Source organism: Saimiri boliviensis, chromosome 8 (assembly GCF_048565385.1).
Source record: "Saimiri boliviensis isolate mSaiBol1 chromosome 8, mSaiBol1.pri, whole genome shotgun sequence".
Taxonomy (NCBI): domain Eukaryota; kingdom Metazoa; phylum Chordata; class Mammalia; order Primates; family Cebidae; genus Saimiri; species Saimiri boliviensis.
Window position 1 is genome coordinate 26964238 of NC_133456.1, and position 15480 is coordinate 26979717.

The 15480-nt window shown below is 40.5% G+C and overlaps 1 pseudogene; it reads left to right on the top strand.

Annotated features, from left to right (window-relative positions):
* Window positions 1-12739: 12739 nt before the first annotated feature.
* On the top strand, window positions 12740-14720 carry LOC101052110 (proteasome subunit alpha type-6-like; annotated as a pseudogene).
* Window positions 14721-15480: the final 760 nt, after the last annotated feature.

Genomic DNA, 15480 nt, shown 5'->3' on the forward strand with positions numbered 1-15480 from the left:
GTAAAAATAATATAGGCAACAAAACAGGAGATAAGGAAGAATGCTGTTCTTCTGCTTATTTTTGGTGTCTATCTATATACATCCTAGCACAGTTCCTGACATATTGTAGGCACTCAATAGATGCTGAGGGCCATTATTATGGCTTTCTTGAAGAGGTGAATAAGAGCTTTAAATTCTAACTATAATAACCCCCTGTATTCGTTGGGGTTCTTAGTTGCAGGTGTAGGCATTCAATCTGTTTGATTTAAAGGATATCAGGTGACTCACAGAATTTCCAGAGGGTCTTGGAAGATCCATAGACAGAAACAGTGGTCAGATCACTCTGCAGGAGGGCTCTAGTGAAGACAGCTTCACTGCCACCACCACAGGGCATGGACCACACAGCACCCACCACAGACCCTGGCAGGATGCTAACACTTCAGGCTCCGCTGCCCCTGAAAGCCAGAACAAAAAGGACTCTGTGCCTGCTTCCTTTCATTTCTCTCTTCTTCTTTTTTGCTTTTTGAGTCAGCTCACTCTGTCACCCAGGCTGGAGTGCAGTGACACGATCTTGGCTCACTGCAACCTCTGCCTCCCAGGTTCAAGCAATTCTCCTGCTTCGGCTGCCTGAGTAGCTGGGATTATAGGCATGAATGACCACACCCAGCTAATTTTTGTATTTTTTGTAGAGATGGGGTTTCACCATGTTAGCCAGGCTGGTCTCAAACTCCTGACCTCAGGTGATCTGCCCACCTCATCCTTCCAAAATGCTGGTATTACAGGCATGAGTCACTGTGTCTGGCTCATTTCTCTTTTAAATACAAGTTCTAGGCAGGTGCCTCTGACTTATGGTGCCAGGTAACAGACCAGTACCCCAGCAACAAGAGAGGCTGTGATAGCAAGTTCCTGGCTTCTACCTTGCAGAGCCAGGCCTTAGGATAGGGAGATCCCCAGCTGCAGGGAGGGCCGCAAAGATGCCCAGCAGCCTTAGAAAGGGCAATTGCTGTCCACTCCACCTCCTACAAACCCCTTCTGATGCCTGGTGATCCAAAGACCAAAAGAATCCTGAAAGGGCTTGAAACTTGTAGTAAATGGATTTCTTACTTATTCAAAGCTTCTGCTAATTCACTGAAACATATTTACATAAAATTCTAAAATCACAGAAAAGGGACCCTCTCATCCAATGTAAAAACGCTGTTATCAGAGACCTCTCAGTTCTAGCTAAAAGAATGAGAGAGTTGATGTTATTTAAAAATATAGTCTGGGTAGAGAGGCTCACACCTGTTATCCCAGCACTTTGGGAGGCTGAAGTGGGCAGATCACCTGAGGTCAGGAGTTCAAGACCAAACGGGTCAACATGACGAAACCCTGTCTCTACTAAAAATATAAAAAATTAGCGGGGCATGGTGGCAAGCACCTGTAATCCCAGCTACTCGGGAGGTAGAGGCAAGAGAATCACTTGAACCTGGGAGGCCGAGGTTGCAGTGAGCCAAGATTGCATGCACCATTGTGCTCCAGCCTGGGTGACAGAGTGAGACTCCATCTCAAAAAAACAAACAAAAATATATGTATCATATATATATGTAAACCATGTGTAAAGAAAAATATAGTTTTACTATATAGAGAGAGTTCAGTACTATCCATGTTTTCAGACATCCACTTGGGGGTCTTGGAACAAATGCTACATGGATAAGGAGGAACTACTGTTCTTGACCCTTAGCTTGCAAGGGCACAGGGCATTTATGAAGAGGATGGCTATAGAGAAGGAAGATGTGGAGAAACCTCTCCAGATGAAGCGGATGTGTCCCAACGGCATCCTTTGTGAAAAACAACAGTATTAAAGGTAAAACCAGCACAAGTGGAAGAGAAATGTTTTAAAACATCAGATGGAGATCCTTTGGTTTAAAAAATATTAAATACACCTCAACAAACTAAGCATAGAGGGAACATACCTCAAAACAATAAAAACCAGCTATGACACACCCACAGCTAACATCATATTGAATGGGGAAAGGTTGAAAACATCCCCACTTAGAACTGGAACGAGACAAGGATGCCCACTCTCACCACTCCTCTTCAACATAGTACTGGAAGTCCTAGCTGGAGCAGTCAGGCAACAGAAAGAAATAAAGGGCATCCACGTTGGAAAAGAGGAAGTCAAACGATCTCTGTTTGCCAATGATGCAATTGTATACCTAGAAAACCCTAAAGCCTCCTCCAAAAGACTCTTAGATTGATAATTAAATTCAATAGTCTCAGGTTACAAAAAGCAATGTACACAAATCAGTAGCACTACTGTACATCAACAATGACAAAGCCAAGAATCAAATCAAGAACTTAATCCCTTTTACAATGGCTGCAATAAATAATAAATAGATAAATAAATAAAATACCTACACATATACTTACCCAAGGAGGTAAAAGATCTCTATAAGGAGAACTACAAAACACTGCTGAAAGAAATCACAGATGATGCAAGCAAATGGAAATTTGCTATATTCCATGCTCATGGATTGGAAGAATCAATATCAAGAATAAATATACTACCCAAATATCAAGAATAGGCTCAATGCAATTCCTATCAAAATACCAATATCATTTTTCAAAAAATTAGAAAAAAAAATTCATATGGAACCAAAAAAGAGCCCATAGCCAAAGCAATCCTAAGCAAAAGCGTCACATTACTCAAATTCAAATCATACTGCAAGACTATAATAACCAAAGCAGCATGGTACTGGTATAAAAGTAGATACATAGACCAATAGAACAGAATAGAGAACCCAGAAATAGAGTCAAATACTTAAAACCAACTGTTTTTTGATAAAGCATACAAAAATACAAATTGGGGAAAGGATACCCTATTCAATAAATGGTGCTGGGAAAACCGGATAGCCATATGTAAGAGAATGAAACTTGATTTCTTTCTCTCACCTTACATAAAAATCAACTCAAGATGGATCAAAGATTTTAAGACCTGCAACCATAAAAATTATAGAAGAAAACCTAGAAAAAAAACTATTTAGATATAAATTATTTGACTAGACCAATATCCAAAATGTATATTTAACAAATACATTTATACATGCAATTTAATACATATGATTTTATTAATGCTGTATTTAATGAATATTGACTCATCTAATTCTCATGATAACCCCAACAGGTAGTTTGGAAATATTTTCTCCTGTGGGTCGTCTGTTTACTCTGATTATTATTTCTTTTGCTGTATAGAAGCTTTTTAGTTTAATCAGGTCGCATTTACTTTTGCTTTTTGTTGCTTTGGGGGTCTTAGTCATAAATTCTTTGCCTAGACCAATGTCAAAATAGTTTTTTCTAGGGTTTTGGCAAGTTGCCTAGGCTGGTCTCAAATTCCTGGACTCAAGTGATTCTCCTGCCTGGGCCTCCCAAAGTGCTGGGATTATAGGTGTGAGCCACTGCACCCAGCCTTTTTCCCACTTTTTGATGGGCTGATTTTTTTTCTTACTGATTTGAGTTTCCTATAGATTCTGGATAGTAGTTCTGTGTCAGATGCATAGTTTGGAAATATTTTCCCTTGTTCTGTGGGTTGTCTATTTACTCTGATGATTATTTCTTTTGCTGTACAGAAGCTTTTTAGTTTAATTAGGTCCCATTTATTTTTGCTTTCTGTTGCTTTTGGGGTCTTTTGTAGTTCACACTGTGAATCAATCAATTGAACTTTGACTTGGATTTCATTATGTAGCTGATTTCACTAATGCTGTGTTTCTTTTTTTATCATATTCCCAACAACCTCCTAAACCGTGAAACAAGTTGAGAAGCATACTGTAATGAGAGGAGCACATCCTACTCACTCTCTTGCCCCCCAACACTGTTTGTGTCCAAAGAATTAAGTCAGAATAGCATGGGGAGAAATGACAGATACAGGTGAGGGGACGGAAGGCAGCAAACCACACTGCCAAGTGTGTACCTATGCAACGATCTTGCATGTTCATCACATGTACCCCAAAACCTAAAATGCAATTAAAAAAAAAAAGAATTAAGTCAGAGTAACCATCAATGATAATGGAACTTTGAGATCAATGATAATGGAACTTTGAGGCCATGAATGTTCATTGAGCCTTCCTGTACCCTGATTGATAGGTGTCACAATAAAGCAGACTTTCTCCTCCTACTTCTCTACAGTGGCAGACAGGTCAAAAAACTCACTGGCATCAATGCTATTGATTCCTAAATGTGTATTATTCTTAACTTTCTATTATTAGTTTCTTGGTCATCACCCACTACAGTGTGGACTCCTCAGGAACAGAGACCTCAGTCTTATTTATCATTTGTTTTGGTATCAACCCCTACTCCCTCCTGTTAACACATGGTAGGTGCTTAATAAATACTTCTAAAATTGGCTTTCATTTTAGCCCCTCCCCATTCTATAATACCCCATTCTGTACCCTCTTTGGCTCATGCGTTTGGCTGAAGATCAAGCTGGCATTTTTGGCTAATTTATTTTTATTTTTATTTTTTGACTCTCAATAGGAAATACAGTTAATTTATTCTTAAATATCCTTGTGAATGTGCCAAACAGTTGACAAGTCAAGAGTGGTATTACTAATAGACTATAGTGTCATATATCTAAAGCAAGGTTCATGGTCCATGATTCTCTGGTCTATCAGCCGTAATAACTTTCTGCAAGTTACTAGTAATGTGATATTGCAACATGTGGGTAATAAAACATGGCAGGGAATCAATTGACTCATGGAAGACTAAAATTAGAAATGAGCTCTGGAAATGTTGGTATCAGTCAACTCCCCAGTCCTATTTTCCAGATAAGAAAACCAAAGATCAGAGAGGGCAAAGTATTTTGCTGGTTACATAGCTGGTTTATGGAAGGATTGGAATAATAGTCCAGTTTATTATCCTTTCTGTGGCACACATAGTCATTGAAAGTGTGTGTCATAAAGCACATGAGCTACCCAAGCATATCAGGGAGGGCAGGCCTGCAACCACAGCTGTGTTGACTGACTAGGCAGGATATAGGCGAACGTCATCAGTGATTCTGGGAGAAGACCCAGGTGGAGAACATGGGCAGGGATGTGGGGCAGGTATAGATAAGTGTCTGGATGAAATAGTGGCCATGTGGCCTGGTGAGTATAGTGTGGTCTTGAAACCTGGGATTCGGTCCCAGATCTGACACATATCCCTTTGTTACTTAACTTCTCTTTTGCTGAGTGTTTTAGTCAGTAAAAATGTGCCCCTAAAACTGACTTTTCAGAGTTGAGTTGAAGGAGACAATGGATGTCTTGTAATATTCAATCTAGCCCAAGATAAACGTTCTGAAAGATGGTGGTTTCTGGCATCCTAATGGAGGTCAAGCCTTGTGGTTATTCTAGGAGGTTAGAATTGAGAGCCCATCTCCCCTGTCAATCTTTGGGACACTGTTGGGCAGGGATGAGCTCTTACGTTGATGAGGGAAGACCTATCTTCATTGAGCTGATAGCCCTCTAGATCAGAGGTTGGCAACCTATACACCATAAGTTAGATTCAGCCAGCTGCCTATTTTTGTAGGATCCAGAAGTTAAGAATGATTTTTGCATCTTAAATCACTGAAATGAAATTTTAAAATAATCTGTAAAATGTGAAAATTATATACAACAAAATTTCATTGGAACACAGCCATACTCATTTGTGTACATATTGTCTGTAGCTGCATTTGTGCTGTAATAGCATAGTAGTCATGTTAGAGACTGTATGTGATGTCCTCACCACTGCACACTGAAGCAGAACACTACACGTGTCAGTAACACAGCTATGCCTCAACAGTGTTTCAAATGCCATGCATATGATTATACCGTGACATTTTCTTTTTGTTTGGTTGGGGTTTTTTTGAGACAGAGTCTTGCTCTGTCACCGAGGCTGGAGTGTAATGGCACAATCTTGGCTCACTGCAACCTCTGCCTCCTGGGTTCAAGCATTTCTCCGGCCTCAGCCTCCCAAGTAGCTGGGACTACAGGCACCTGCCATCACGCTTGGCTAATTTTTGTAATTTTTGTAAACACAGGGTTTCACCACGTTACCCAGGCTGCTCTCGAACTCCTGGCCTCAAACGATCTGCCCGCCTCAGCCTCTGAAAGTGCTGGAATTACAAGCATGAGCCACATCACCTGCCCCATTTTATTTTCTTTTTATTAAATTATCAATGCATACTCATCAAGTCAAAACAAGAAAAGAAGAAAAAAGGGACTTCAAATGTCATGCATTTAAGTCACAGTGTGAATTATTTTGGGGTATGGAGTAGGGATTATTTTGTTATCAAAATAGATGGCAAAGCATTGTGTGTACTGTGCAATGACAATGTAGATAGGCTAAAATAAGTTTATGTTAATATTACTTCACTAAACACATGTCACAATATTCCCAACTCACAGGGAAGCAACCGTAGGAAAAAAAAAAAAAAAAAAAAAAAAAAAAAAAAAAAAAAAAAAAAAAAAACCAGAAAATTTAAAGTGGAACATCTCATCATAGCAGAATTTCTTCTTAAAATTAAATAATGCAAATAAAGCTGCAATGAAAGCAAGTTTCTGAGTGCTTCATTTGTAAGTGAAGCAAGGAAAGCCATTTAGGGATGAGTTGATTACGTTGTGTTTGATTGCAGCAGCCAAAAAAATGTATACAGAGGAAAGAAACTTGTTCAAGACTATGCAAAACTTGCTCAAGACTGCTTTGGAAAGAATACTTGCTCCAAGAGTTGACATCATTGGGAACAGTATCAATAGCCAATTTTAAAACAAGGCAAATAACTCTGAGTGGTTTTCTTTGAATCTTGATGAGCTGACAGTTGCTACCAATACTACTCAGCTGTTTATTTAAGGAATCAATGACAAGTTTGAAGTGACTAAATAATAAGCCTGTATAACTAGCCTTTGTGGAACAACTATAGGCAAGAATAATTTTAATGGGATTATATACTTTAAATAGGTGAGTATTATAATATGTGGATTAAATCTCACTAAAACCGTGAGTTTTTTTGTTTAACAAATATTTTCAGAGAACTTAGAAATGCAATATTTCAGTATAAACTGAAGTAGAATCCTCTAAGATGTATTACAATTGATGGTGGTAAAGATATGTTGGAACAGGAACCATCTGTAGTTGGGCACATTTTCAAAGCTTGTAAAATTATGAGGTGGTTAAAATATGTGGTTATTCACTGCATGCAGGAGCAAGTATTTTGCAGAAAATGTTTGAATACATCATGTGTTATTGAACCAGTAGTGTTGAGAGTGAACCTCATACCCTCTTAAACAGACTTAACCATCATTGGTTCCAAAAATTTTCGTCAGATAGAGAAGCTAAATACTCTCAATACTCTTACTCACCCTATTATACAGCAGTTTCATGGCTTAGTAATGGCAACATTTTATTGCAAGTTTTTGAGCACAGGACTAAGATTATTTTGAGTGAGAAGAACCACTTTCAATCACCATTATCAAACACTGGATGGCTTTTCAAATACTCTTTTGCTGAAGGCTAGATAATGCTTCTTTTTTTTTTTTTTCCTTGAGATGGAATCTGGATGTCACCCAGGTTAGAGTGCAGTGGCCCGATCTTGGCTCACTGCAACCTCCACCTTTTGAATTCAAATCATTCTCTGCCTTAGCCATCCAAGTAGCTGGGACTATGGGTGTGTTCCACTACACTCAGCTATTTTTGTATTAATAATAGAGACAAGGTTTCATTCCATTGACCAGGCTGGTCTTGAGCTCCTTACCTCAAGTGATCTGCCTGCCTCAGCCTCTCAAAGTGCTAGAATTACAAGCATGAGCCACTGCACCTGGCCGGATAATGCTTCTTAATTAGTTCAACTTATAACTACAAGGCAAAACTGCACTTACTTGCAAATTTTATCCCGTTGTAAAGTCATTTTAACAACTAATGTTGTATGACTCACAAATAACGTAAAGCAGCTTTCCTTACTTACCAGCTGGCCAAAAGTTACAATGAAAAGCAAGATATCCCTTCCCACATAAATCTGCAGCAGACATGTTTTATAAAGTGAAATTATCATCTCAACAGCTGCTTTTTGGTCCCCAATGCAAGTGCAAAGAAAATTTTTTGAAATTTCCATATCTCAAAATCTATTTTCTGTGGTCATTGCAAAAGCTTATGTGTAGTAGAGGGAGGCCTTTTCTGAGTAAAAATTTCCTTTAAGACAATCCTCTCTCAAATTTCCCTGGAGGGGTTTTCATCTAATCAGTCCTAACTCATTAAAAGAAAAAAATTCTTTTTTTTTCCTTTTGGTAACAGCTTTATTGAGATATAATTCACACACCAAACAATTTAATTTGCTCATTTAAATTCAGTGCATCAGCCAGGCGCAGTGGCTCACACTGACTGCACTTTGGGAGGCCAAGGTGGGAGGATCACTTGAGGTCAGGAGTTCAAGACCAGCCAGGGCAGCATGGTGAAACCCCATCTCTACTAAAATACAAAAAGTAGCTGGATGCAGTGGTGGGCACTTGTAATCCCAGCTACTCGAGAGACAGAGGTTGCAGTGAGCCAATATCATGCCACTGCACTCCAGCCTGGGCAACAGAGCAAGACTCTGTCTCAAAAATAAAAAAATAAATTCAGTGCATCACCACAATCATTAACACACTCAATTTTAGAACATTTCCATCATTCCCACAGGAAACCTGAACTTCTCAGCCATCATACTCCAAACCTCCTGTGTCCTCCAATCCCTAGGCACTACTACCCTGCTTTTGGCCTTTGTAGAGTTGCTTATTCTGAACATCTATTATAAATGGAATCATACAATATGTGGGCTTTCTAATCTGGCTCCTTTCACTTAGCATAATATTTTCAAAGTCCATCTATGCTCTAGCATATGTTAGTACTTCATTCCTTTTTATGGTCATATAGTATAGACGGTCCCTGACTTATAATCATTGACTTGTGATCTTTTGACTTTACAGTGTACCCATACTGTTTTCACTTTCAATACAGCATTCAAGAAATCACATGAAATATTCAAAACTTATTATAAAATAGACTTTGTGTTCAATGGTTTTGCCTAAGCATAACTGAGGTAAGTGTTCTGAGCATGTTTAAGGTAGGCTACACTAAGTAATGATGTGTGTGTTAGACGGTTTAAATGAATTTTCAACTTACAATGTTTTCATCTTGTAATACGTTTATTGGAACATAACTCTATTATTAGTTGAAGAGCCTCTGTATTCCATCATGTAGATGCACCATGTTTGGTTTATCTGTTCATTAGTTGATGGACATTGGGTTATTTCTACCTTTTGGCTATTATGAATAATGCTGTGATGTACATTCATGTATGAGTTTTTGTGCAGACATATTTTCATTTCTCTTGAGTATAAACTTAGGAATGGAATTACTGCATCAAAATGGTAATTCTATGTCTAACTTTTTGAGGAACTGTCATACTGTTTTCCAGATTGGCTGTACCATTTTGCATTCTCACTAGCAGTGCATCACAGTTCCAATTTCTCCATCTACCCACCAACACTTGCAATTACCTTTTTTCAATAGTTATTCTAGTGACTATGAAATGGTATCCAGCTCACTCTTAATTCTCCAAGTTGGGGCAATAGGGAAAGTGATCCTCCACGTGAGGACACCACCCTGCGAGCTCAGCTCTAAGAACATCAGGTCATTTCCATTGAAAATTTAAGATTTTTCAAGGGAGGAAAGAATCCCAGAGATTATGTCCTATTGGTAACTAGTTTTTCTTTTCTTTTCTTTTTCTTTTTTGAAACAAGTCTCAGTCTGTCCCTCAGGCTGAAATGCCATGGTGCAATCTCGGCTCACTGCAGCCTCCATCTCCTGGGTTCAAGTGATTCTCGTGCCTCAGCCTCCCAAGAAACTGGGATTACAGGCATGGGCTGCCAGGTCTGCCTATTTTTTTTTTTCATATTTTTAGTAGAGGTGCGGTTTTGCCATGTTGGCCAGGCTAGCCTCAAATTCTTGGCCTCAAGCGATTCACCTGCCTTGGCCTCCCAAAGTGTTAGGATTACAGGCGTGAGCTAGCACACCCAGCCAATAATTAGTTTTTCAACTCACAAACCCACATATTATGTCACCCTCTAAGAAGCCATTATTGGCAATATGGAGATATTTTTCAAGGCACTGTAAATATTTGCAGGGCAGGTTAGATATGCAGCAGGCACTAGGATGTGATGCCATCTGGAGAGTTCTGTAGGCAGCATTGCCCCAGCCCCACCTCTCACCTCACCCTCCTTCTAGTGATGTATAGAGACACTAAAGGATCTTTCTGAGGAAGGGAAGTGACTCGAATTCTGCAAACAGTATTAAGACAAACGCAAACACTGGCCAAGGCTAAATTGCCAAGGAGAAACCAGGACCACTGGAGAGGAGTTGTCATAAAAAAAAGGAGGAGTCTCGTAAAGGAGTCAGGCCCAGCCTCAGGGCAGGAGAGAAGGGTGGTTTCTGGTCCTGACCTGCATGGCAGCTGCTAACCCGGGTAGTGCTGAGATTGGGATATTTGGCCCTAAAGAAACTCAGTCAAGGGCTATTTATTGAGTGCCTACTGTGTGTCCACCTCTGCTGGGTATTGTTCTTACTGGGTGCATATCACAGTGTTTCAAGGTGAGGTTTTCCTGTTATATATGTTCCCACCATATCCTTAATGTGTCCTTTGTAAAAGTACTCTGTACAGTTCTTGCTGCAGGAATGATGGCTCTAGTTTACTGCTGTATCCCCAGAGCCTAGAACAGTGTCTGTCCCTGACAGCATTCATGGAGCTCTCAAGTATTTGGTGAATGAAGGGAAAAAACCCAAATATATTGTTGCAAGTTTCCTTTGTTATCAACTATAAGCTGAGTTTTAGCGGCTGCACAATACTCTTCCCTTGAACTCACTAAATTTGTCTTGACCAAGCCACAACTTTTACATATTTATATAGTTTCACAACTTTTTGGCTGGGCATGGTGGCTCACACTTGTAATCCCAGCATTTTGGGAGGCTGAGCCCAGGAGTTTGAGACCTGCCAGGGCAACATGGTAAGACCCTGTCTCAAAAAAAAAAAAAAAAAAATTCTTTGAAATACAATAATGATATATTTATACAAATGTATTTGAGCATATGTCTGGCTATTTCCTTCGGATACATTCCTAGAATGGAATTGCTAGATCAACAGATACATCCATTTTTAAAGGTCTGCGATACATGTTGCCACATTTCCCTTCCCCAAGGCCTGTTTCCCACACAGCATTGCCAACAGCAAGCACTGCTATTCTCTTCACCTTTGTCAATTAAATAGCCTCAACATCATGGTATCTAATTGGTTCCCAGTGCTAAAGCAATCTCTAGGAAATTGCTTATGAGTATGTGTCAAAGGCAAATCTGTCATCAAATAAAAGGTTTCTAAGAAAGTCAAATCAAAGATTTCCTCTGGGAAAGGTGACTTGGGGCAACAACGATAAAAAAAAGAACGTGTGGTTAAAGATACTTAGGATAGTGGCAGGTTGAGTTCAAGCCTCGCATGTCTGTCTAAATGTCATTATGTTCTCCAAGAACTGTCAGCTGCAGGGAGAGAGAGACTTTCCAGGAATGGGTTCCTATTGCATTAAAGTTGATGAGTTTAGCTCTAGCTCTGGCATTGTTCAATTTTCTCTTTAATTAGTATGTTGTGACATTTTTCGTGTAGTGGAAGATGTGTATTTCTCTTTTAGTTAACCCACCTGTTTGCTTCTCTGCTCTCACACTTTTGAAGACCCTCTTCCTTGCTATTCTCCCTGTGGTGTGCCCTAGCACAGTGTTTTCCAAACTTCTGCCAGTTTTGTACCTCCCTTGTGATTTTTGACAAATCATATATGATCACTGCACTTTCTTACATATTTTTGTTGAAACTGACCCTTTTTTAAAAAAGAATTAACTGAATTTTCTTTTTCTTTCTTTTTTTTTTTTTTTTTTCTGAGACAGAGTCTGGCTCTGTCACCCAGGCTGGAGTCCAGTGGCACGATATAGCTCACTGCAGCCTCAGTCTCAAACTCCTGGGTTCAAGTGACCCTCCCGCCTCAGACTCCTAAGTAACTGGAACTACAGGGATATGCCACCATGCTTGGCTAATTTAAAATAAAAAATAAAAAAAAAAACAAACACTCTTTTGTAGAGATGGGGATCTCACCATCTTGCCCAGGCTGTTCTCAAACTCCTGGCTTCAAGTGATCCTCCTTCACTGGCCTTCCAAAGTGCTGAAATTACAGTCATGAGCCACTGTGCCAGGCCAAACTTACTTTTAAATAAACTTTACAGCTAGGTGCGGTGGTTCACATCGGTAATCTCCATGCTTTCGGAGGATCATTTGAGCCCAGGAGTTTGAGACAAGCCTGGGCAAGACGCTGAGACGCCATCTCTACAAAAAAAAAAGAGTTGTTTTTGATTTAGCCAAGCATGATGGTACATGCCTGTAGTTCCAGCTACTCAACAGGCTGAGGTCGGAGGCTCACTTGAGCCCAGCTGGCTGCAGTGAGCTGTGACTGTGCCACTGTTCTGCAGCTTGGGTGATAGAGCAAGATCCTATCTCCAGAAAATAGATAAATAAATTAAATTAAATTAACTTTACATCACCACCCCAAATTTAGGAAAAAAAAAAAAAAAAAACTAGTTTCCTTTGCCATAGATAGAAAATAGCCATAAGAAACACTAACAAAAATAAAGCGTTATTAGATTCCCAGGAGTTTAGTTGCCAGAGGCTCTGTGTCTGAGGCCTGATCTCTCTTCCTTACAAAGAGAAATATGTAATTATTAGAGAAGAGTTAAAGATATCTTAGTAGTACATGAGATCTTCTCATTGTATAATCAGAATGACTGAAATTTGAAAAGGTATTACTTTCCCCTCAAGTGAATCACTGTTATCTAACACTGTGTCCGTGGACACTTAAAATCACCTTGTGTGCCACAAAGGTAGTGGTCCTCAGAGCTGAGCACCAGTAGAGTCACCCAGAGGCTGATTAAAACACAGATTGCTGATTCAGTAGGCCCGCGTGGGGCCTGAGAATATGCATTTCTAAAACGTTTCCCCCAGGTCATGCGGGTGCTGCTGGTCCAGGGGACACAGTTTTGAGGACCGACGACCTAGTTGTATCATCTCTCATTTTAGGAATAACTGGAGTGGATAAGGTTGAGAGATGCAAACCCCGAAGAAGGGCAAACCTACTCCCACCTATTGCTTTCAGTTTTCCCCTTAAAGAAGAGCAAGCCCAGGCAGCACTCGCTTTGTCTCTGAAGAGATCTGAATTACAATTTGTGACCACCACAAGAGCTTTCTGACCTCAGTCAAACCTCCCATGGGTGAGTAGAGGAGGAAGTAGGTGAGAAATCAAACTTCTTTCTGGGGAAAGTCCCTTTATAAAACTTCTCCAAGAGTTTCATTCCAGAAGATAATAAAATAAAATAGGCTGCAACTTCCGGGAGGGACTTGAACGCCTGTTGCGGGAGCGGCGGGGCCCAGAGATTGTGTTTGAAGCAGCGGCTCTACCAACATGTCCCGTGGTTCCAGCGCCAGTTTTGACCGCCACGTTACCATTTTTTCACCCGAGGGTCGGCTCTACCGAGTAGAATATGCTTTTAAGGCTATTAACCAGGGTGGCCTTACATCAGGGGCTGTCAGAGGGAAAGACTGTGCAGTAATTGTCACACAGAAGAAAGTAGCTGACAAATTACTGGATTCCAGCAAAGTGACTCACTTATTCAAGATAGCTGAAAACATTGGTTGTGTGATGACCAGAATGACGGCTGACAGCAGATCCCAGGTGCAGAGGGCACGCTATGAGACAGCTAACTGGAAATACAAGTATGGCTATGAGATTCCTGTGGACACGCTGTGTAAAAGAATTGCTGGCCGGGCGCGGTGGCTCACGCCTGTAATCCCAGCACTTTGGGAGGCCGAGGCGGGTGGATCACGAGGTCAAGAGATCGAGACCATCCTGGTCAACATGGTGAAACCCCGTCTCTACTAAAGATACAAAAAATTAGCTGGGCATGGTGGCGCACGCCTGTAGTCCCAGCTACTCAGGAGGCTGAGGCAGGAGAATTGCCTGAACCCAGGAGGTGGAGGTTGCGGTGAGCCGAGATCGCACCATTGCACTCCAGCCTGGGTAACAAGAGCGAAACTCCGTCTCAAAAAAAAAAAAAAAAAAAAAAAAAAAAAGAATTGCTGATATTTCTCAGGTCTACAGAATGCTGAAATGAGGCCTCTTGGTTGTTATATGATTTTAATTGGTGTAGATGAAGAGCAAGGCCCTCAGGTATGTAAGTGTGATCCTGCAGGTTACTACTGTGGGTTTAAAGCCACTGCAGCAGGAGTTAAACAGACTGAGTTAACCAGCTTCCTTGAAAAAAAAAGTGAAGAAGAAATTTGATTGGACATTTGAACAGACAGTGGAAACTGCAATTACATGATTGTCTACTGTTTTATCAATTGATTTCAAACTTTCAGAAATAGAAGTTGGAGTAGTGACAGTTGAAAATGCTAAATTCAGGATTCTTACAGAAGCAGAGATTGATGCTCACCTTGTTGGTCTAGCAGAGAGAGACTAAACATTGTCTTTAATTTGCCAGATCCATGATGTCACTTACCTGTGTGTTTGGTAATAACAAACCAACATTACGGAGGTCCCTGGATTGAAAAACAAGCCTCTCCCATTCCTCCTACCGCCGAAGTGGTTAGGACTCTATATAAATAAAAACAGTGCTTTTGGAAAAATAAATAAAAATTAATTAATTAATTAATTAATTAATAAAATAAGCCCACAAAATCTCTCGTGATGTGAAGTATTTTTTTAGAGCTAACTAAACTCAGTGAAGTGAGTAGATAAGCAATTGTAAAATTATACAAACCAAGACTCAAAAAGGTACCAGCTGCTCCTTTTGATGGTCAAGGTGTTTTGGAACACATTTCCAGTGGTTGAAAATCTGGCTGGGTGCGGTGGCTCCCGATTATAATCCCAACATTTTGGGAGGCCAAGGTGGGCAGTCCCCTTGAGCTAAGGAGTTCAAGACAAGCCTGGGCAACATAGTGAGACCCCCATCTCTACTAAGATTTAGCCAGGCCTGATGGTGCAATGCCTGTAGTCCCAGCTACTTGAGAGGCTGAGGTGGAAGGATGAGGCGGAGGTTGCAGTGAGCAGAGATTGCGCCACTGCATTCCATCCTAAGCCACAGAGCGAGACCCTAGCTCTCAAAGAAAAGGAAAATCTGTACATTAGTACTCAACCCTTTCTCTGAGCTTGTTACATGGTGTGTGAGAACAGGAAGTTGCCATGAGAGTGCTCGACCACCATCCTGCCATGCAACAGAGCAAGTCAGGTTCATGTGTTCGTGTTTCCTTCCAAGACTTATCTTTATGGAGGCATGGTTTTCACATAATTAGAGCTGGAACGAGAATCCTGCCTCTCCAACTTCTATCATCGTAGAATCAGCACTTTCCCTCACTGCTGCGATCTTCTGCATCGTACTGTGTGTCATACAGTCAAA